General features: G+C 43.6%; 1 long non-coding RNA gene across 1 annotated transcript in view; it reads left to right on the top strand.

Annotated features, from left to right (window-relative positions):
* Nucleotides 1–23,132, top strand: part of LOC146830620 (uncharacterized) — a 29,736-nt gene extending 6,604 nt beyond the window's left edge. Inside the window, exon 2 of the long non-coding RNA XR_014961175.1 lies at nucleotides 22,053–23,132. This is a non-coding gene — a long non-coding RNA (uncharacterized LOC146830620). The remainder of the gene's footprint in view (nucleotides 1–22,052) is intronic.
* The last annotated feature ends 538 nt before the right edge of the window (nucleotides 23,133–23,670 follow it).

The raw sequence follows: 23,670 nt of genomic DNA, 5'->3' as shown, positions 1-23,670 counted from the left end.
CTGTGCTAATTATTGGTGGACTGAATCGTTGGTTTTAGGGCTCAAGATGATGGGATCATAAAGTGAATGCCACTACCAAGTACCAACCGGGTACTAATGCCCTTGACCTTCCTTTTAATATCATAGCAGGTGATATAGCCAAAAAGCAGTTGGTCTGACACAGTCCCTTTGCAGGGATTGCTTTTGATAGGCCTGATTATTGCCTATGGCAGTTTTGGGTTACCATTGTAGAATGGGTAAATGGAAGGCCAAGGCCAGTCCAAATGGGGCTTCCAATCAAGTTAAAAGATCCGCAGCGGGTGCTGCAGCGAACTGTGTGGTGGACGATATAGACACTCTTATTGAAGAAGTTGAAAGCCTATTAATTGGCCAGAACAAGCCATCCAAAGCGTGCCAGAAAGTGGCAGATATTTTTCTGCAAAGGATCCCCCCCCAAAGAAGATCTTGCTTAAGCTCACAGCCCGTAGCGATTCTGCTATGTGCTTAGCGCATTCCTGCGACACAATAAATGGGAAGCAGCTGGAGCCCATTCTCTCACTTGTACCCTCTGAAGCTGGTCTCAGCAACCCTAATGGTGAGGGAACAGTAGCCCCAGGATATTGTATTCACGAATCGATTGGACCCTCTCATTGCTAGCACTGAAGCCACTGTTAACTGGAACCCCAGTGCGATCACAGTTTCCCCCACAGCCCATGAAGCAGAGGCCAAGAGGAGGAAGGGGAACAATTTAATAAAAGCGGACACCAGTACTCTTCATAGTGAACTGAGTGAGCTTAAAACAACTGTTAAGGAATGAACTCTAGAGGTGCATTTGCTGAGAACGACTGTGGGGTCTCTTATAGATCAACTTAGCAGGATAACCTCAAGCACAAATAGAGGGATGGGAATGGGCAATATTACTCACCAGCAGAGTAAATATTTGGTAGAAAAGGGTAATGGGAATAGTAGCATATGGATTGTTATACAATCCATTATCTTAGCTCAGCTGAAAACACTAGAAATTAACCACATCTACCAGCAGCATTTAAAAAAACAAGTGTCCCCATGCTGTGGTGGGATGTTGCAGGGAAGAGTACTACATTCTGTAACCCATACGAAGGTCAGTGGGATCAGGGTAGACTTTGCGATCAAGGTGGGGTGCAAAGGCTCCGATAGGGGTGCCAGGTTCGAATCAATTTCACGAAGGATCGCGCACCCGGCAATATCCCCAGATCCTGGAGGGGGGCCAGTCATTGCAGCCCCCTGGAATTGCCTAGAGGAGCTGGAAATAGAGTGTTCATGATAAATGTACCTACGCTGACATGTGCTTCAGGAAAAACAAACAAAGCTTTAATCAATAAAGTCATCCACTGGATAAGACAGGTGAGGTAATGTCGCTCAGTCATATGATCAGACATAATACCTGCAAAACGCTGCTCAATAGATAAGAGATCAGATTGCATCTTACTGAATCTGGCTGGCCAGGATATAGCCGATGGTCTAGTCAACCTGGACCTGCGTACCTCAACACCTAAGGATTCGCTGATCCAGTTTAAAAGTTAAAATCTTCCCAACCAAACAAGGCCTTGGAAACCGATCTAAAACATGGGAGACAAACAGATAACACCCACAATAAAAGCCCCACGGGTCAGGCAGATCCTGTGAACAAGCACACTTTACATGCGCCGGGACTGTTTCCCAACTGTGTTACAGTGAATTCACCAAAGGAAGGCTATTATTTTGTACCGCTTTGTTCGCCATAAGTTGGCAGGGTATGCTCAGACGTGAGTCCCTTGCTCACTTTGCCACTGGATTCAAGCAAGCCTGGCTGAAGACGGCTGAAATGCCAGAAACCGGTCCTAGGAAGCTTGTTTCCGGTCCAGGGAAGGCATGGCTTGGCAGTTCGGGCTGGACTGTTCCCATGAGGCACAGGGTCAGACTGATTTGCATATGGCCATGTCTGAACTGGGGTGGCAGAGTGGGCTAAAGAATGGTGATGGATCAAACCCAGATCTGTTGACTGGGTGTGAGTGTTTGATTGGTTCTGATGCTCCGTCCATCACCACCCCCTTTTGTACCGCTTTGTTCGCCATAAGTTGGCAGGGTATGCTCAGACGTGAGTCCCTTGCTCACTTTGCCACTGGATTCAAGCAAGCCTGGCTGAAGACGGCTGAAATGCCAGAAACCGGTCCTAGGAAGCTTGTTTCCGGTCCAGGGAAGGCATGGCTTGGCAGTTCGGGCTGGACTGTTCCCATGAGGCACAGGGTCAGACTGATTTGCATATGGCCATGTCTGAACTGGGGTGGCAGAGTGGGCTAAAGAATGGTGATGGATCAAACCCAGATCTGTTGACTGGGTGTGAGTGTTTGATTGGTTCTGATGCTCCGTCCATCACCACCCCCTTTTGTACCGCTTTATTATTTTCTTAAACCAACTGAATTAGTACAGCCAGCTGGGGTCAATATGAATAGCGACGCGGAGGGGCAGTTCCATACCTTAATGATCATACCACCAACCACCACGACTTGTTTGACTAGCCAAGAGCAAAGGCAAACTTCCCCAAACCCTAAGCCTACCAAGAAACTCAGACTATTGTCCTGGAATCTACCAGGTCTTAGATCTAAGATTGTCTGTGAAGAGTGGGGTAAGTTTGTGGATAGTTATGACAAATTAGTTTTTCAGGAGATGTGGGCCACTGATAACGTTTTTAGAGGGGGTTTTTACTAATTATAGAGTTGAAACTGTACAGTCAAAGATGGGTCATCCATCAGGTGGTCTTATCATCTGGACCAAAATTAACGTGGGGGAGGGCATTAAAAAGTATGATATATAATCCACTAATATATTGGCCTTGGGCACCCAAGGAATCACTACCAACAGATGAGGACCTGGTTAACATCTATTACAAATTTCCCTCCAAACATCATGACTCCTCCATAATTCTTGTTCCTGGAAATGAAAAGGTCATCACATAACACAACGTTTGAGCCGCTTGAGGTAACTATGAATGTTACAGACAAAGAGGATATTGAATTGGGCTTCCTGTGCCTGAGTCAGGTAAAGACAGCTAAGAACGTGAAGGTAGCATTTCAAGTTGTTTCTCTAACCCTCAAATACAGGCTGAGGGCCAGCAATGGGTGTTCTAACTCTGACCAAAAGCCCGGCCCCACATACAAATGAGTCAATTGCCAAACAAGGAGCGACTATATCCTGCTAGATGTACTCCTCTGGTGGAAGCTGGTGGACATGTGGGTAGCACAAAGATTGGAAAGTGATCACAACTCCCTAACATTAGAATTATTTGATGTGTTCTGTTCCTATCGGCCATGCCCAGAAGGTATTTTACCTACTCCAACAGTCCTTAGGAATAACAGAAGGAGGTTTAAATGGCCAGCAATTGAGAGTAGCGCTGACACTTTGGTACAAATCTACAACTCAGAGCTACAACCTCTGGTGGATATATTTATGAACCGACTGAGTGATCTCAAAAAGTCTTTTTATAAGGAAGGCAGGGGCAAGAAAATGGCCTAAAAAAGAATGAGTGGTTTGACAAGTCCTGTAAACGAGCGTGACAATCTTTGATGGGGGGCATCAAAACTGGCCTAAGAACCATGGTATCCACATAAAGGAAAGAATGCAAAACTGCCCAAAATGAGGAAAAAAAGAACTGACATGAAGGCTTCTGAAGAGATTTACTAGCTGTGGCGCAAGCCACAAATAGCAATCAATTCTGGCACTTGATATCCAAAGAGTCGAAACTCAGGGAGTAATTGTTACTCTGCAACGGGGTAAGGCATCAGGTCTTGACAAAATCCTGGGTGACCTCTATCTCTATGAACTAAAACTTTGAGGTATGATCTTAAATCACACCTTCAATGCTATTTTAAAGGGAGCAGAAATTCAAGATTCCTTTTTAGGTGCAGAGATAGTGGCCATATTTTAAAAAGGGGCTAAAAGTAATCCAGCAAACTATAGGCCCATCAGCCTCATCGACATCGCACAGAAAATATTCTGCCGGCATCTGCTGTAGAGACTCCAAGATTGGATGAGGGATGGGAATATACTGTCACCTCTGCAGGCAGGATTCAGAGGTAACACAAGCACCGTAGACCCACTGTTTAGTTTTTTATTGATCTCATGGAAATATGTAACAATCAAAATGGATCACTTATATGTGGTATTTGTGGACCTCCATGCTGCATTTGATCTAGTCCCCTGCAAAAAAACTTTGGGTAGCCCTAATCAAAACGGGGACCCCGATCAATCTATTGGGGATCATCATGAGACTCGCACAAATCTGGTGGGGGAGTGAGGGGGTTTGACCGACCGGTTCAGGATCAACAGAGGAGTGCACCAAGGTTGTGTCCTTGCGCGACTCTGTTCACCCTCTACATCAATGGCCTGATTAAAGCACTAAAAGACTGCAGAGGTGATTCCCCCAAGCTTGCAGGACCAGCAGTGCCTGCACTAGTATTCGCAGACAACACCTTGCTCATTTCCAGAACACCAATGGGGCTCCAAAATATAATGTATCGGCTTAGTACAGCCTGCGAGGAATTTGTTGTATAGATTAATACTTGGAAAACAAATTTTATGGCATTCAATCGACACAAGTCTTTTAGGTGAGTATAACGGTGGGCTTCACCTTATTAGAGGAGGTGAATCAAATTGACTACCTGGGAGTAAGTCTGACCAGTACACAATCCTGGGCCCCCCAGATTGTAAAAAGCCAGCTCACACTTCAACATGTTAAAAGTTGAGAAAATCAATTTGCAGGCCATTGGCACCAGTAACCCAAGTGTACCAAGCTCAGGGCATCAGAGCTCCACTCTATGAGGCAGAGCTTTGGGGCCACAACAATCGAAGTGCCATAGAAAAAACTGAAAACTCATTCAGGACTTTTAGGAGATTTGAATAAGCCTGGGCCAAACACTACGCTACGCTCGCGTAGTTTGCGAAGTTTGCGCTACTTCGCACTACGCGAATTGCATGTAGCACAGTGCGAACATGCGTAGTGTTGCGTAGTGCAGCGGTCTTTTTTTGCTTACTCGCGGTCCTCAACGTCAAGTTGGCGACCGCGAGCAAGCAAAATGACATCCCGGCGAGACTTTTTCCTCGTTCGCGATCAGCAACATCAAGTTGGCGATCACGAGCGTGGAAAATAAACCTCCCGGCGAGATTCTCAACGCGAGGAGGTAAGGTTTTTCATTGCGAGTGGTCGCGTATGCTAGCGACCGCTCGCGATGAGAAACTACCAGTTCGCGTTGAGAAAGCTGCCGCTCGAGTAAAAATCTACTCGAGCAGCAGAAAACTACAGCTCGCACTGTGCAAGATGCCGTTTTCAATGATTGTACAGTGCCGGTTGCTTGTCCGCACTGTGCAATCATTGAAAACGACATCTTGCACAGTGCGAACAGGGTATTACGCAGTTCGCGAAGTGCTACGCGTAGCTCGCGTAGTGCGAAGTTCACTTTGCGTAGCTTCGCGTAGTGCTACTTTGCGAACTACGCCCAGGGTTAGATTTGAATTACTGAATGAACTAAATCTATCTCTGTAAGGAAATTCCTATGCAGTAATTTGAACGATGAATCATTGCGCTCGACACCCTATTAAGTAAATTGTTTATGTTAATATAGCTGTGACATGAATTTTGAACATAGCTCTAAACGAGTATCGCTTTAGGGGACATGTGTATTATTTTTAAATGAACTGTATGTGGTAGTATTTATATTTTTAAATGTTATTAATACCACCTGCAGAATGGGCGAGATCATCGGTCGAATTTTATCTTTTTTTGTATTTAAATTGTTATACAGTAATCACAATGATGAAATACTGCACACAGCACTTTTATTCAACATTTCAGTGTATAAAATATACCTTTGACTCTTATAACAGCTGTGAATAAATCCTGAACATAGCCCTATACCGAGCAGAGTTTTAGGGAACAGTTGAATTTTTAATTGAACTGTATGCGGACGTATTTGTGTTTTAGAACCTCATTAATTCTATTTTTAGAACTGGAATTTGGAATCCTCTGAACTGTACTTGTATGATTTGATCTACTTGTATGATTTTTATAAAGTCGAATATTTCTACTACTAAAAACACACAGTCCAATGAGTGACAAAAGATGTTCTCTCTCTTCAGGAGCAGTCACATCTTCAATATCTCTCCAAACCAGGTCCCAGACTGGTACCATCAGCACTAATGATGTGGCCAAGATACTGTAGTTACTTTTGACCAAAAGTACACTTGTCATTCTTCACACCTGTTCAGTGCCAATTACTAAGTTCAAATAAAGACGTTTTTCAGACAAATCCACTAAACAGTTCATTGCACTAGGAAAATGTGTGGTAATCTCAATGACCTGGTTATGATGGGGATAAGATAACCGGTTTCATGCACTATACCCAAACTTCGATTGAGCATGGAAACCAATATTCACAAACAGATTTGGATAAAGCCTCCCTAAAGTAACTCTACTCACAGCTTGCTACACTGACAGAGCTCAAGGCATCAGTGCCACAGTAGGTCATGATGTTTGTAAGAAACCTCAAAAGTTTTTCCAAGCAATCTCAAAAGAGAGCGAATATTGGGACTGATTCAGAGTGGGGTGGTAGCATGAGTTCCTCTTATATTTGGAGAGAGTGGCAAATCCACCTTCTTTAGAATGATTACCTCTTACATCCTGCTCATATGGTGCAGGGCACCCAGTGCTCAATTTGTAAAAAAAAAATAAGTGCCAGGGTCCTCATCAGGAGGCCTCTTCTGCTTGCACTGTTACAGTAACAAGCAAACACTAACCATCACACGTGTGACAATTCTGACTGTTCCAGACCCCCAAACCTATAAGAAAGGCTTTGGCAGCAGATATTAGTCATTTTTAATGTATACTGAGATAATAAACAACTGTTGTTGTGCTGGTCTCCAAATTAGAAAAACAGCACCACCATGTGGTAGACTGCCATAAATGCAGGTGTTGGCAATTTAGTGCTGGTGCCGAGCACCGGAAACCACCGGCTCAAACTAAGCACTGCTGGGGACCCCATTAGGCAAACCAGCGCTATCAATGTGCCTGTCCTTGCTATCTCATTTGAAACCATGAACTAGGACAACTTGATATTCCTTTTTAGCTTGGTTTATGCTATAAAGTCCCACATACGCATCTACATAATTTGCGTAAATAGAATGCTGGAGGACCTTCAAACTGCAGATTTAGGGCTTACTGGACTTCCTGTTTTGCAGGGTTCCCCAGTACCATCCAAACAAACTTTTTCTTGAGGTTTCTGTGTCCAAAGCATACAAGACAGGTTGACTATATTACTGCCTCTCTCATCCTTTAGAATCAAACTAAACTCACCCCACCAAAAAGTTTCAACTCGGCTGCCAAAATGATAAATTTGAGAACCGTCTCTAACACATTAATGCTGAAGGGCAGTCCCAGTGGGAAGAAATAAAAATCCGTTTTTATTATCGTGCTGGAGATAATGCCCATCACTATTCCTGTGACATGCAATTTATCATCAAAATGTGCTTGCAAAAATAAAGTCTGAGTAGAGTGATTCCATTGTGCTTCAGTTATATGCCATCACATGCCCAACATGTATCCGATTGTTGCTCAGCGAGACCATGGGGTTCTAATAAAATGTTTCGTGGTGCAACTAACAATATGATGCTGAATGTGCCAGCTTGGCAGGACTTCTGTTGAAATATGGCAGACGTTTACTCATAGTGGGAGCTGGTAATGACTGATCATTGATGCTCAGCTGGGCCATGTCCACACATTGAACCAGTGCTTGTTTAGGGTTCTCAGTGAGCAGGATGCCATGACCCTTTTTCTTGTAAATGTCTGATACTCTGGTCTCATACACTACACGTATAATTAGGACGTGTCTGTACAACATTCTGGTGAACCATGCACTAAAAGAAAAACACAATATAGAAGCCTAAGAATGCTGAGCATATAATAAACCCCAGAATATAAATTGCAGCCCCTCTACGTTGTCAATCAAGCATCACATTGTGTTGTCAGTTTCCAATCCAAATTTCCCAGGTTGGCAAGAACCCATTACAATGTCCACTTTTGCACACCACCACCACACCTAAATCAACATTGTCACCTGTTTTCCAACACTACTAAAATGTAAAGCGTCCTTGCACTGCCCTGACCCTAGTATATGTGCCTTTACAATACCAGTAGACTTCCATACTGCCTGCTTATCCCTATACCAGTTTCCAAATTTGCCTACCATGTAAAGCTCAGTCATGGTGCACAACAGCATGTTTAGCACTGAAAGCACTGTTAATGTATGTGGCACCTTAAACGTTTGTGAGAGAACAGAATACCCACAAAGCATTTGCACATTAAAATAAAATTCCATCAAATAAAATAAATTAATTCAATTGGTATTAATATGTAAATAATTTGATGGTATTAATTTACCTAATAAACGTATTTGTACTTTTAAAACGGATTTACTCCCTCACTCACAGTGGAATATTTAAAATATACTTGTATTGCGCCATAGGTGTGAAGTGGTTTTGCTTTTGTTGTGTTTTGATGTGCTTTGCTGCTTTGTGGAAAATTGTTGTGCTGTTGTAAAATTCTCCCAGTGTGTTACTCTGATGTATGGTATTTGTGTATCTGTTGTTTCAGTGTGTTCTGTTGTGCTGCTATATTCGGTTCTGTTGTAATGTAGTTGTGTGTGTTAATGTGTTATTTTGAGTTGTGTTACTGTCTTGTTCTGTGCTGCATTGTTGTTTTATGTTTCTGTGCAGTGTTGTTAGGTTGCTTTGCTGTGTTGTGTTATTGAGATACAATTTGGTGTGGTGCTGATGTGATGTGTTGTATTTGTGTACATTTGTGTTTTTGTGCTGCATTATTGTGTTATGCTGGTGTTTTACTCTGGTTGTTGTGTCGTAATCTGTTTCTATTGTTTGGTTGTGTTGTGTCCTGTATATTTCGTATTATTTTGCTTTAGTTTTATATTATGTTTTGTATTGTTCTCTGTTGTTAATTTTGTGACATCAACAAATGCTTCAATACTTCCATTGACAATAATCAATTAATGCTGTGTAAGGTGGTAGCATACAGCTGTTTCAGTTCTTCAACTATTTAAGACACGAGACAATCCAAAACGAGGCTATTTCATGTCTTCATGTCCCTGGTTGGAAGTTAAGGAACTGCTTGCTGCAAACATCTTTTACTGTAATGTGTAACAAAAATTATTTTTATATGAATTTTTGTTGCAGTGGTGATGTGTTCTGATGTTTATCATGCTACTGTGATTTTTGTGCTGCATTATTGCAATGTGATTTTGGTGTGTTGTACTGCAACTGTGTTGCGTTCTGTTTTGACTGTTTTGTTGTCATGTACACTGCATGTAATGTAAATTGTGTTGTTATGTTGCTTTGCGTATATTATTGTTTTACGTTCAGATGTTTACTTTAGATATGTCAACAAATGTTACTATGTTTCCAGCCAAAAGCAGCACAGCCCTTGAAAGCTCCTGTGACAAACAGCCAGTCCATTTACCACTGTTTATGGTGCTTAAACGCTGCTGCTTGAGCTCTTGAACTATTTAGGACACCAGCCAGCCAAAAACTGCAACACGAACCATGTTTTAAATTAGCACTTGCAGTGCTCAGGTTATGTAACACGGCCCTAGGCCATGCAATGGACTCAAAGTATTTATGCTGTTAAAAAAACATATGAAAATTGCATTTGCTGTAAATGTCATTCTTTGAATTAAACCAAGGTAAGCATTGAGCCATAAATAAATAACTATGAGCAGTGCTAAGCAAATAATATGTAATTTCTCAATGCAATCCGTGTGCTTACTTGTAAAAACAAAGCTTGAAGAAAAAGATGTCTTGGTTTGAAAGTAAACAGGAGTGGGAAGGTCAGTGGCAAAGCAGAAATACACTTGGTAAGCAACACAATAATCAGTTAGGTGACAAGACTGTGCAGCTCTGGAAGAAGCTCTAGGAGGGTTCACACTAGGAATGCCAGAGATTGTGCTCACAGAGGGACAGGATGAGAACTGCTCTTTAGAAAAGATAACATCCGAGGCTGTGATTCCCTGTATGAAGCAAAAAAAGTAAAAATTAACAAGCATTGGCAAAGCAAAAACTTCTAGCATTGCCTGGCAGCCTCTTCACTTTGTCAGTACTTGCTTTTTTGTCGTTGCATTTGCAAAACTTTATTGTTGAGGAGCTTACGGGCCTTATCAATCTAAAAAAAACTGTCTAAAATCTGATATATATTTTAGTCACAAAAAGCTCATATTGCCGTAGTGTTACCTGGCAATGAAGGAAATTCTTTATGTGTGAATGTGGTCATTGTGAACATGTAGAATGCTGCCAGACACAGCGAAATTAGTCAGTGGCTGAAGCAGGTGACCCATTGCCCATGATGTATGCTGTGTTCGGTGGAGGGAAAATGTGAATGATACAATAACAGACCAATGGATGAAGAGGTGTAAGTAAGTGTATGAAACATATTATTTTAGTAAAATGTAAAGGTCTTTGCTAACGCCAGACCTAAAAAGCAGTGTCTGAAATCATAAGGCCCTGAATGAAGAGATTAGATATCTGGAATGCCCATCCCTTATAATTTTAAACAGTCCAGTTTCAGATACCTGTCCCTATGGCGCCAGTCAAAATTATGGGGCTAGATTACTTGATCCCATTGCTGGGTTCCTTAGGTATTTCATCTGTTTCTGATAAATCTGACCTGCCTGCTGTCACAGGTTGCTTCATTAATATGTTACTCTCTGATGCTGCTTATTAAAGACACCTACAAGCAGTGCTTTGCTGCAACGTTATGGAACATCCTGCAATACCCAACCATTCCCGGCCTTACTTTCAGGCTTACAGTACCCACAAGTGATACATGCTTCTTTTTCTCAGGGCACATAGTTATGGGTATCTGACAGAACCCAGACAGAGGTGGTACGTAGAATTTGGTTACATATCACAAGGAGATGACTTGCTAAACCAAATGATCATGCATTATGTTCCATCTAGGAAACAAATTAGGCCTGGTTGTTACTCGCAGAGCTAGGGGTGGGTGGAATTTGCGTAGTCACGCTACACAAAGTTCTGCGAAACGGCAAAAACACTCAGTGAGCACGCGGACTTCCGCGAGCTCGCGGATTACATTTTTGTGACAGGAGCATCGTGCCAGTATGAATCCTGCCCAGCATATATTTATCCAAGATGATGCCCCCGTTTTGTGAAATGCCGCTACTCAGCTAGAGTACTACCTGCTAATCAGTAAGTGTTACCTCGTTGGGTAAATGTATAGTGCCTTTCCTACACTACAGCTGCGGGCCAGAAGAGTTGTCTCCAGTGACCATGTGTGTCTTTAACTTTGCCACCGTGCCAAAAGGCGCCGGGGTCCCTTGAGTGAGCTGTCCATCATAGTGGGAAAAGGGCGGGAAGACGTTGCATACCAGCGCTAGTGTGTGTGGGGCAGGGCTTATATGCAAGTTCACATGCCTCTTGTTTATAAAGGGTCAGAAACCGATCAGAGCAGCATATCAGGAGAAAGAGCCTCCTGGTCACAGGAACTACACGGGGATTGCGCTCGAGAAACTCATGGATGCACAGACCTCCATTGAGGATTACAGCAAATTGTTGACGGTAGATATGGGGAGAAAGCACACCTGCCTAGCCTCGACTCTGCTCACCAATTTTTTGTGCTGATTAATGTATTACTGAATTTGAGCTTCAACTCGGCCCGGGCACCTGCTTTATTTATATCTGTACGCTCTTCCTGTTGAGGTTGAATTTTTTTGACAGGAGCATCGTGCCAGAATGAATCGTGCCTTGCATATTTATCCAAGAAGATGCCACCATTTTGTGCAATACCTCTACTCACCATGCTCACGAATTCCGCTACACCGCGGATCGTGGAATTTTTGGCAAATCTACGTTCCGCGGGGAACGCGGAATTGCCAAAATTTTGCAAATTCTGCGAGCGGAGTGGAGCAGAATTTACCTTCCACCCTTAGTTTTGCCCTGCGGAATTGCACGGAGTTCCAAAAAACTCAGTAAAACTCTGCTGAACTCTTTGAACAGGTGAAAGAATGCTTGTCCACCCGTTTGTGCTGCTTTTTCAGGTCAGTAGTGCATCCTGCACTGAAAATTCAGCGCGAACAGCACCAGACGGTCAACATGGGCGTGACCATATTGTTTTGCTTGCTTCTGTCTTTTCTTGCTGGCTGCATTTATTTTTCTTTATCCTAATCAATCCAACCCCATCTGCCCTTTCCTATTCCTCCATCCCAACATTTGTATACTTTGTTTGTTTGTTATTGTCTCATTGTCCCTGCATTTATTTTTGTGTTTTTATTTATGTTTTGACAACTTTTCTGTACTTTAATTCGTCCCTGGCCTATCCTATCTGCCCGCCTCCTGTTTTTTTCCTCCTGTCCCACTCCTTCATTAGTTCCTTCCAGTTCCTTCTTCCTTGTGTCTCTCTATGGCAGGAGCAGCCAAAAAGGGCACCACCGGCACACCATGCGGGTAGCACAGAGAGGCAGGGGTGAGGTTTGCCCTATATTTAGTGAGGCAGAGGTGACAGCACTCATTTCTTTGGTTCAACACCATCTCCTCTGCATGTCAGCAGCAGGCCTAGCAAGGGCTATGCCCTACGGAAGTCTCAACTGCTCTAAGGGCGATTGCGGCAGTGTGTGCATATATGCATTTTTTCCTTTACGCCCAGTCAACCTCCCAGACCTCCGCCACGGCGGCACACCACAGATACCTCTTCACACAGGAGTCCTGTACATAATTTTGTTATTTTATTTTGTGAAATGTCCAGGCACAAGTTTAAATAGGTGCAAAATATTATAAAAATATACGGATGACGCGATTCGGCTTGCGTCTTATATTTATATTTATAGGCAAGAGAGCATCTTCTTCTGTTCTGGGTACCAGTACCACCAGTGACGCGGCTGGTGTGACCCCCACCACACCCCTACCACCAGTACCACGGACAATGGTTCTGCTGCCCCCTGTAAGTCGTTTTTTATCGCCGACTACTAAAATTATGGGCCAGATATACGAAACTATTTTCGATTCGCAAACTGTGCGATTTACAAAATTTGTCCGGTTGCGAATGCAATGCAGATTACACAATGTTACCCAGAGAGTATATCCTAGTGGACAATGCAGTCATACCCTTATCTTCTACTGCAAGAGCCCTTTCTAAATTTGCTCTGTCAATCTTGCGTAGTCACTCAGAAGCCTCCTGCTGGGAAACTATTCACACTTCGTTGTATATTGCATACAAGAAGCGCTTTTGAGGTGTTTTTTTAGCACCTAGTAGAAAGTGTTGTTTTACCTGGTAAAATGTTGAGGTTTTTAGACACTCAAGGCACTACTTCCCAACACTGTAAGTTGTTACCACCCCTGAGTGTTGTGTTTGAATGTAATGTGGATCGAGCCCGCTGATCTTAAACCTTTTTGTGTCACCCAGGGAAACGTGCATGACACCCATTTTAGCCAGGCCAACACATGACGTCTGCTGCTCAGTTTTGTTCAGGAAAATCCTTTGAGGTGGTATCTGACATGCCCTCAATAGTACATTATAGAGGTGGGGGATGCACACCTTCTTCAAACATGGTTTCTCCTGTTTATTTGGTCATACACCGATGCGTGCTTACTGGTGAGGTGCCTTGCCCAAACGGCACTAGGATCCTAGGATACATCATTCTTATGGGGGTGACATTCCACCCCAAAACCAATAGCACAGCTTTGTGAAACTTCTTCAAATTCTGTACCATCTTTTTAATCCATTTTACTCAATTTGATCTGCTGTTTCTCATATTCATGATGTGCCCATCCGGACCTCTCTTCAAGAATACGTACAAGCGCGTTGTTCATCCAAAGCAGTTTTTATTAAAAACCCAATGCATTTCAGGCTACTGGGGCCCTACGTCAGGGGTAACTACAAATAATAGTAAAACATACATTACAGATCCATTAATCTAAATATATTATGCAACAACATTTGAAACATTCATGTGAAAGTTAAACATAATCGTCACAATCTTAATGATACCATTGGCATTGTAATTACACCCCATTGTGCAGTAGCAAGAACCTCTATCGAAGTACAATCCCACTTTTTAAAATCTATTGCACCTTCACCTTACTCTCCCAATCACACCCGCTTTAATTGAACATTGCCCTGAACACACGCTCCTCCTCCCAAATTGTACCATCATCCTTTCCTTTGTGTACTAAACCCTCCTTTTACGCGTAGAAATACCCTCCAGTCTTTCCTCTCACATATAAACCTGTCCAACTCTACCCCCTGACTGTATCCCACCTTTCCTTAACCTTTTGCACAAACCCTCGTTATGTTTGTTTAAACTGTGTGCACCGCCCTGCACATTGACCAACTTAATGCTGGAGACTTCTTTTTTCAATTTTAAACAACTCCTGTCTTTCCCCTGAACCTGCCAATCCTTAGTCCCCCAAAATGAGTTCAACTCAACTGTGTCCCTCCAAAAGTTAAAACTTTGTGTGGACAATTGGAAAAGAAAAGATTCAGAATATATCAGTTGTGTAATAGTGAACATACTATTATTAGCTAGTAAGGGTGTAAGCCCAGTAGCGGTTGGTGTCAGGGCAGAGTGGCGTGGCAGATGACAACGAATATACATAAAAACATAAATACAAGTGAGAGGCTTGTTTGATATTAAGAGCGGTGTCTGTGGAGGGCGTGCTACAGTGGCACCCTTCCTCTGCTGGAAGAAGTCACATTTTAGGGCAAAGCCCCTAGTCTGTTTTTAAAGACCTGGCCACCAATAGTGTTGCTGCAATGATTACATTGTAGCTGCCACGCTTGTGTGTGCAGAAGCTAAGCCCTCATGTGCTGCAAGGATTAATCTTAACCTGCACTCTGTATTTTTTGTCTTACTCCATCCCCCACTCTGGGAATACGCACAAATGATATATTTTGCACACTTAACTGGTAGGAGTACTTTGCTGAAAAGCCTTTCAGCAAGTGGGTGTCATCACATGCAGCATTGACAGCCACCAGGATGTCTCTATCTACCCTCTTACTTGAATGAGTAAGCACAGCAGCAGCAGTTTGCACTGCTTTTGCGGCTTTGTCAGCCATTGAATTCCCTGCAATGTGTATTCCTACAAGCTGATGACTCAAAGTGTGCATCACATGAGTCCTTGGCAAGCATTCTTTAGGCTTAGCCACCTGTCCCCAAAGCACTTTTTGCTTTATGGTGCAACCCTTGGAATCTCTGAATCCATTCCGGCTCCAGAAGTGTAGGCACTCACTGTAAGATTGGACACAATAATACGAATCACACACTATATGTGTGGGGGATTCTGGATTTGAATTCTCCAGTGCCAGAATTAGATCCCTGAGTTCTGCCAGCTGTGCTGTACAGTCACCGAGTGACTGTGTGTAGGTTTTATCAGGGTGGATTTCTCCATCCTGCAAGCAACCATTTATGGCGGTGCACACTGTCGAGTATTTGTGCTTTGTCCCTATGGCAGGCTGGGTGGAATCATCGGTATAGATGATGTAATCATACTGATCAAGAGTAATGACTTCATTAGGCAGAAAGTATTCATTTTTGCCTTGCAGGTATGCTTGTGTCTGTAAGACAGAGTCAAATCTGTAGTCTACATCTGTTGCGGTGAGAGAGTTGCCCCACTGTATCCATTGTGAATGTAATGCTTTTGCTTTTTGAACGCTGACTTTTGTGACAGACTCTATGGCCGGCACTGGAGCCACAAGTATTATTATTCATTTCCCCTGAGCCAATGCGCTCTCTCTCACCACAGCAGTTAAACTGCTGTCAGAATCTTTTCTGTTGGTGCAAAACGCATCTCAGCATTGGTGTATAAATGCGATTTATATGCAATTGTTACAGTGTCACCTTAATTGAACGTAACATAGGTGTACCAGGTGTACCCTGATGTACCGCAATGATCCAGATCACCAGGTTTGTGGTGTTAATGCGTGTGTGTATAAGTGTTTTGAAGCTAGCATGTCTGCTTGTACTGAACACAAGATTCATGTGTATTCAGTGGTCCAGTGTGTGCTTGGAAACTCGGGATGAATTAAGTAGTAGATTGGTTTAACCCATTCTGCATAATCTGGAATGTTTGATCAGCCAAAAATGTGGAATCTCAGTATGGCCAGAAGTTTCTTCAATGTGTTTGGCTGTTGTAGAAGCGCACACTTCTTTGAGGAGTGTGCCGCAAGGCTATTGCCTTCACTTTACAACTCATATCCCAGAAACAGGACATTGATAAGGGCAACTTTATTTGTAGCCCATGTGAGCAAATCCCAGATCTATGTGATCCACTCTTGTCAAGTGTGTAGAAAGGTCATTATCCATCAAATATATGTAATTAACATAGGACAATGCCTGGTCATCAACATTGTGTTAGACTTCTGTAACCCGGGCTGAAAACAACTCAGGTCTGTTCTTATACCCTTAGGGCAAGTGACAGAACTGTTTTTGAGAACACAGAGCACTAAGGCTTGTCAAGTACCTGCTCTCAGGTGAAATATATTTTGGCATAAAAATCTATTCGAGATATCTAGTGATGTTTTGTATTTTTTACGCATTATGTTATTCATTAGTGCTGCGCTGTGCTCTTCAACGTCTACATGGCTCCGCTCACCCCCATCATCAGAACCTATGGACTCAACATTACGTCATACGCAGACGACACCCAACTCATCCTCTCTCTATCCAACGAACCCAACACCGCCAGACACAACTTTCGAGAAGATATGGAAGCCGTCGCCAAATGGATGAAAAACAGCTGCATACAACTAAACACCAACAAAACAGAAGTACTCATCATGGGCCCAAACCCAGATGCCTGGAACGACACCTGGTGGCCCCCCGCCCTCAGAAGCCCACCCACCCCCACGAACCACGCACGCAACCTGGGAATCATCCTGGACTCAGAGCTCAAAATGGACCGCCAGATCAGCTCAGTCTCGTCCTCCTGCTTCCACACCCTCCGCCTGCTACGTAAGACCTTCAAACGGATACCCCTCGAACACAGAAAGACCACCACTCACGCCCTGGTCACCAGCAGGCTTGACTATGGCAACGCACTCTATGCCGGAATAAACAAAAACCTCACTCGCAAGCTGCAAAACATCCAAAACGCCGCCGCAAGACTTGTCCTCAACCTGCCAAGACACTGCCACATCTCCCAGCACCTGCGCACACTCCACTGTGTTCCCATCGAAGCTAGAGTCACCTTCAAGATGCTAACCCACGCTCACAAGGCCCTCCACGACACCGGACCAGCATACCTGAATTGCCGACTCAAATTCCACACACCCCAAAGGACCCTACGATCAGCCCAGCTCTCCTACGCCGTGGTCCCCCGCACCAGAAGGACCAGAATGGGAGGCCGCTCCTTTTCCTTCCGCCCGGACAGAGCCTGGAACGACCTTCCACTCCACCTCAGACAGATAACATGGCTCCCCATCTTCGCAAGAAACCTCAAAACCTGGCTCTTCAACAGACCCCCCTCCTTGATGGACGGGAACCTGCGACCCCCACCCACACCCGCCAGCGCCTTGAGACCCTTACGGGTGAGTAGTCACGCTTAACAAACACCTGATTTGATTTAATTTGATTTTGTACTGAAAAAAGTTTGTTTAGCTGTGTTTAAATGACTGTAGTCTATTACTGGATGATATGAATGATCTGGTTGCATTGCTGGAAATAAGGGATTATTTAGAGGGGAGGTGCAACTTTCCATTACACCTTGGTATTCAAGTTGTGTGAGAATCTCTCTAACTTGTTTTAGTAGCCTCGTTTTTAATGGGGTATTGTTTTTGAAGTTTTGGGGTTGACCTCACTGGCAATACATGATGAGGGGAACCGTCATCCTACCTTACATGGCTGCGGTAGAATGCAGGAGCCAGGGCTAATGCCCAGTCCTTGGCGCATGAATGTTTAACTGATTCTGGGACGAGGTTAGAAGAAGCAGGCAAAATTACTGTTTCTCCCTCAGGGCAATCCATCATAAATTCAGGTGGCCAATCCTTTTCAGCCACATGAATATCGTAGCTGAATGGTAAGTTCTCCCAAAAGAAATGTTCCTATATACATCCCCTTCCAACTGAAGTTGTATCTCGTATAAACGATGCAGGATGCTCACCGTAGTATCCGGTGTTTCCACCTGGATATAGTCACTCAACACTACACCCACCAGACAATCCATCAGGTTCCAGAAAGCTATTGTGACTTCTACCACGTTGTCCAGTATGGTCAGAGCCCACTTCCCACTCAGAAGCAGAGTCCTCAATATCTGTGGCATGCTTTACTTTCAGTCCAGCTACCTCCTTTTTTGAATTGAGGTTTTGACTGTTTAGGTTTGTCTTCCATTTTTCTTATGTAGTCAGATGAGCATTGTGATTCCTTCTTCAGTTTCATGTACCCTTCTGATTTGCATTCTCACCGTCCAACTCTCTCCAATTGTTTCTTGGCTGTATCTTGAAAGGAACAAGATGAACGTGTATCAGTATTCTGATACCTATCAGGAGTTCTAATATTATTGCGGTTATCAAGTTATAACGCTTTTCAGTGACAGAGGGCCTAATTCACAGAATTAACTTAAGACAAAATCCTAAACTTACTACCATTTTGGTATTCACAGAAGGCACTTACTAATTTTGGTATTCACAGAAGGCACTTACTCATTATGGTATTCACAGAAGTTAGGAATCCTAACTTTAGGACTCCTAAATGCCTTCTGTGAATACCGAAAGTCTTAAAGTTGAGAGAAATCCTAACGTTAAGACTTTCGGTATTCACAGAAGGCATTTAGGAGTCCTAAAGTTAGAAGTCCTAACTTTACTACTCCTAAACTGAGAAAAATCCTAACTTTATGACTTTCTGTATTCACAGAAGGCATTTAGGAGTCCCTAAGTTAGGAGTCCTTACTTTACTACTCCTAAACTGAGAAAATTCCTTACTTTAAGACTTTTGGTATCACAGAAGGCATTTAGAAGTCCTAAAGTTAGGAGTCCTAACTTTACAACTCCTAAACTGAGAAAAATCCTAACTTTAAGACTTTCGGTATTCAAAGAAGGCATTTAGGAGTCCTAAAGTTAGGAGTCCTAATTTTACTACTCCTAAACTGAGAAAAATCCTAACTTTAAGACTTTGGGTATTCACAAAAGGCATTTAGGAGTCCTAAAGTTAGGACTCCTAAGTTCTGTGAATACCGAAATGAGTAAGTGCCTTCTGTGAATACCAAAATGAGTAAGTGCCTTCTGTGATTACCAAAATGTGATTACAAAGTTTAGGATTTTGTCTTAAGTTAGTTCTGTGAATCGGGCCTCTTCTGTTGAGGAGATCCTCCACTTGACTTAGGGCTTGATTACGAGTTTCGTTGTCTGACAGCCAGTAGACCGTGGCCGCCACGTCAATGCTCCTGCTGCGCCAGCACCCGATAGACTGCCGTAATATGAGTTGTTTAGTCTGAAACCCAGAACGCTGGTACAACGGTTCACCCAGAAATCCTGCGGTGGTCCAAAATGATGGCGGTTCATCAGCAGTTGCCACCAGGCCCGCTGTCCTACCGCTGACCATATTACGACTACACAGTCATACTGGCGATCTAACATCGGTGCACGATTGCAGTGGTTTACGTAAAAAGAAAACAAAAACACAACACTGACCATTAGATGGATTTAAAAACTACACACCTGATGTGCTTTGGCAAGTAGACACACCTGATAATCACAACCCAGCCCTGACCTGCATCCTCTGCAAAAAAAACCTCACAACAGGCACCACCACATACTGCACTTAGATTTTGATCAGGCACCCCTTACTCAAACTTAGCATTCAGCACCATCCACCACCTGTAATTATTTTTGATTTTGTGCACTGTTTTGCCACATCCCCGTCTGTATTTCTATCTTAAAATCACTCACACTTAATTTTGTTTTTTATCATCATGCCCCCCAAAAACCTGCCATTACTGAAAAAGAGTTGACAGTCATAATGGATGAAATCCTTAGAGTAGAGCCCCACATTTTTGGAGCCCAAACCTAGCATACTCCTCACACTAGGAAAGCAGAAATGTGGGACAGGATAGTCAACAGAGTGAATGCTGTTAGTACCACCTAGTGCACACAGGGAGACGTCAGGAAGAGGTGGAATGACCCCAGGCACATGGTGTGTGGTAACTACACCATCCCCAAATAGTAGGCCCAGAGGACTGGCAGTGATCCTCCCAGCGCACCATTACAACTCATGCCCTGGGAGGAGAAGGTCTAGGAATCCTGCATACTGAGGGATTGTCAGGAATACCTGGGGGACTTAACTCTGGTAAGTTACACTTCAAGAACTGACAATATATCACAATGTCCTACTTGCAAACAACTCTGCCTTTGCTATTGTCTCCTACATCTACTCTCATAACATGAAACATACAAAAGTATCTGAGATGTTTGCTCGTCTGTGGCAATGAGTATTGGTGCATATGACACCACATGCCAAAAAACTTTCAACTTACACATGTTGCTATGCTGTCGGTAAGTGCAGCATAATGGAAATATTAACCCAGGATACATGACATTTGGCAATATGGAATTGTATGATCCGTTACAAATGCATGTCGTCAACAGCTATGGTGCACTTAATGTTCGGAAAGTGTTGCAAAAGTGACATATAACTGACTACAGCTACCATAAGGCCTTGTCACTCGAATTCCAAACAAGAAGCTAGACTGCTCTCCCCACTCACTTGTCAGACATCTAACTCCTGATCTACACTTGTCATGCTGGTTACCATTTTTCAAGCTTTGCTAAGTAGAGATAGAAAAGGCACCTCAACTACCATGAGGCCTTGTCACTCCAAACCCTAACAAGATGCTAGGCTGCTTGTGTCCCCACTCACTTGCCGGCCATCTTACTCCTGATCTACACTAGTCATGCTGGTTACCATTTCTCAAGTGTTTATAAGGAGAGAAAGAAAAGGTACCCCAACTACCATGAGGTCTTGCCACTCCAACTCCAGACAAGATGCTAGGCTGCTTGTGTTCCCACTCACTCGTCGGCCATCTTACTCCTGATCTGTACTAGTCATGCTGGGTGCCATTTCTCAAGGGTTGCTAAGTAGAGATAGACAATGTACCCCAACTACCATGAGACCTTGTCACTCCATCTCCAATCAAGATGCTAGGCTGCTTGTGTCCCCACTCACTTGTTGGCCATCTTACCACTGATCTACGCTAGTCATGCAGCTTACTTTTTATCAACTGTTGCTAAAGTGAGATTCAATAGCTACTACATCTACATTGAGGCATTGTCACTCAAAACAAGGAGGCAACGCTCCTAACACCACTTCTCACCTGTCGGCCATCTCACTACAGAGTTATACTACTCATGCAGGTTAGCAAATTTCGAGCCTGGCTAAAGTCACGCCTTACCCACCTTCTCACCTGTCCTTTATCTTACTACTGAGCTACATTAGTCATGAAATGTGTAAAGTACAGACAATGTTCATCCCAAATACACATCTGAAACTTTGCTTGATGGTGTCCTGGACACATCATCTCAAATTGTTGTTTGCCTGAGTTACGGCCTAGCACCCCTAATTTATGACAGCCATGAAAGACACACAGTTCATTTCCAATGCCAGGTGACCACTTGACTATTGATTCCTAATAAGATGAACAATGCCACTTGTACAAACAACCTACCTGTTTGTCTGAATTCTACCTAAAGATGCCTTGGAATCGACTAATACACATGATATGACTACATTGTGTGTGCAGCTGAGTGTTGGAGATGTTGTGTTTAATCCCAAGCCCCAAAGATAATTTAGCGTCACAACCAATGAGCTGATCAAATCATATATATAGATTGAATTCCGACTGATGTCTAGTAACCAAATGCAACTCTGTAGAAATTGCTGACTGAAGTAATTACTTATTACTCTTTTGCCTTTCTAGCTCCCCAATTACCTAGACAAAAACAACTTCAATGTGCATACCTCAATTCGACCATTGGTCATGTATTTTTTTTTTCTCAACAGGTGAATCCTGCACTGGATCTGAGCAGATGCAGGAAAGCCTCCAGAGTCCCTCTCCACCCCAGGAACAAGATGAAGCCCGCTGTGATACCAATGCACCTGAAGCGGTGGACGTCCAAGACTGTCCTGGCCCATCTGGTCAGTCTGGCCAGATGCCTACAGTCGTTCTTACTGTTCCAACACATCTCACCACAGCGACAACAACACAGCTAATCACTGGCCCCACGACCAGTGCACCTAGCACTGCCTGTACGATCTATTGCCCATCAGTCTTGGCCTCTCAGAAGGCCACCGCCTCCATCCCAGTCATGAGGAGCCAGGATCCAGTAGGAGGGTGCAGTATATGCCTAGGGCACAGGGCAGTGGGGTTATGTGTCACGGGAGGGTAAATGTTGGCCCTCAGAGAAAGCCCACTGAGGGTACGGACACTAAGGCTGCCATCACACAAGTCCATGACTATACCAGGACTCTCACAGTGTGTTGTGCCAGGTTGTAACTGAAGTGGGGGGAAGTGAAAGAACTGCAGGAGGCTGCCGGGATATGAGTGGAGGTTGGCAGCAACTACACCGTGGTTGCGGGCCTATGCACTGAAGTAGCTGATGTTCACACTGAGGTGGCCAGCCTCCGTTCCGAGGTGGCCTCTCTGGGGTGCTGCGGGACATTAACACCACCCTCTGCAGTGCTTTTCCTCTGTCATCTACCTCTCCGTGTGTGCCTACTACATCCAGAGCATCAACATATGTTGCAGCCATAGGAAGGAAGGTCCTGATAGAGGAGTTCACTCCTGCAAGTGCCCCTGGCCCAGCAACTCAATATTCCCCCTCAGTCAGAAAGAGGGGACATCCATGTAAAGATTCAGGAGTGAAGAATGGCAAGGAAAACACCACTGGCAGCAAGAAAGGTCAGTCCTAATATTCCCCAGTGTGTGTGTAACACGTTCACCTTACTAACTTTCTGACCTACATTTCCATTTCTGACGGGAGGAGTATGTTGGAGTTTGAACTCTAGGACTAATGGACTCTACTCTGTTTTCAGCCATCATGACTGAATCTTCCACTTTGTTATAAATTTGTTTTACACTCATTAGGTTTCAGTTGATTAATTTGGTCTGTTTACTCAGTACAAAACTCACATCACCTAAGCATTGTCTCCTGTTGTCATTCTCAAATATGACAATGTGAAAGTACGACCATGTGAACTTTTCTATGTCAAACTTGGGGACTAATAGAAGCATGGATATGTTGTATGTTAGAAAGGAACACATCTGGAACAAGACTATGTCACAACAAGGTATACATACGAGTGCCAAGGCTTACATCATCTTTATTACATTGGTCAATTCATAGGCTGACATGATGTCAGCCACATATAATGAAATTACATTACTCAGGGATCCTGGGTAAATGATCACATAATCTCCTGCAGAAATGCGCAACATGGTAGGAGGCACACATCTGACAACATCCTTCACAATAGCCAACAACAAATGAGGTCTACATCATCAGCTTCAGGCATGTTGACGATCTCACAAAAGGAATCCTACATAAAATAAATTAGTACAAAGACACAGGTCAGTACCACAGTTTCCAACCACAGGGTCTTTTTAATCCAGTGCATCTCG

Source organism: Triturus cristatus, chromosome 5_1, assembly GCF_964204655.1.
Source record: "Triturus cristatus chromosome 5_1, aTriCri1.1, whole genome shotgun sequence".
Taxonomy (NCBI): domain Eukaryota; kingdom Metazoa; phylum Chordata; class Amphibia; order Caudata; family Salamandridae; genus Triturus; species Triturus cristatus.
The sequence above is the reverse complement of the archived record's forward strand: the minus strand, read 5'-3'. Positions and strand labels throughout refer to the sequence as shown.